This window comes from Dermacentor variabilis, chromosome 11, assembly GCF_050947875.1.
Source record: "Dermacentor variabilis isolate Ectoservices chromosome 11, ASM5094787v1, whole genome shotgun sequence".
Taxonomy (NCBI): Eukaryota; Metazoa; Arthropoda; class Arachnida; order Ixodida; family Ixodidae; genus Dermacentor; species Dermacentor variabilis.
Genome location: NC_134578.1, coordinates 26,610,001 through 26,611,362, shown reverse-complemented (window position 1 = coordinate 26,611,362; position 1,362 = coordinate 26,610,001).

Here is a 1,362-nt window from a genome sequence, read left to right as displayed (position 1 = left end):
TAACCGTAATGTTTACCGGGAAACGCTGGCGGCGAGCACTATGCACGGAGGAGAGCTTCCTGGTAGAAATGCGGCCTCTTACGTGGGCCGATCCCGTAGGTGGCGCACAGCCGCGCCAAACAAATTACATAATTTTTGTGTGTCTATTATTGTTTCGCACCTGTAATAGTTAAGCCTGAGAAGATTTAACATGAAAGGCATGCGCTGTCAGTGTTTTGTTTCATGACGTATGTTTGTTGGCTGGCTTTCTAAACATTTCGAGAAATTGCTTTGCCAAGAATGCAGGACAAGGTATGAGCAACTTTAGTGACAGAATGGTGGGGCAATATAACCTTCATAAACCGCACGCCGTATAGCAAGGCGTGGCATATACATATAGATAAATATGTACAGCATTTCTCGCTCCCGGACCACGCCACCGACACCGACGCCGGATTTTCTGTGACACGGGACCCCTAACACGTTAAATTTTTGCTTTAGAGTAAGCGCTACCCCATTGCTGGCCATCAATTAGCTCGGTAACCTTCAGGAGTGCTGGCATGACTTCAGCATGAAACAAGGTGTGAGACGAGGCTGGTTGCTGATCCCCGATGTTCACAGCGCGACAGCGGGCAAACGACAGAAAGGCACGACGCACGACGCTTTGTTATCTGCACTGCTTTTCAGCTTCCCGTTCCGCAGCCGGCTCTTTACGCGCTCTCGCTTTTTTCGCGTGCAATGTGACGTATCATGCGTCCGTCGCGCCTTTCCATCTTCCGGCATTTCACTATCTTCGGGATCGGCCCACGTATCGGGAGTGCATAACGCCTGCTTCGCCTCCGCCGTGGGTCTGCCTGGCGTTTGGGGAGTGCTTAACGCCTCCTTTACCTCCATCGCGGGTTGGTCCGGCATTGGAGTACCTTCGGGATCGGCCCACGTATGGGGAGTTTTGTTTCTGCACACGGGCGCGATCCCAAAGCAACTAGCCCTTAACAGCTTCGCTGTGAAATTGGTCATGCTGTTGTGTTTCTTAATCATTTACCTAATTAATTAATGACGGCGACGAACGCGGCAGCACTGGCGCGAGCGCGTTCGCGCGGTAGCGACGAGGGGCGCCAACGAGCCAGCTGTGGAAGACGACCATGCTGGAGCCAATCGTGATGATGACAGGTTTGTGTAACCACGCGTTAACAGACGGACAGGATCCTTGGGAAAGTAGCCCTAAGAGCTTCGCTGTAAAATGTTCCTAAAATTACTTGGTATACTTTCATTGTTTCTACAATTTCGTATTCCCCCTGATGTATATGCTTTCCCTTAAGTTTATATATGTCCCCTGCTCCGTTTACCCACCGGCCTTTTGACCAGTCCCCCGTAGTGTGGTGC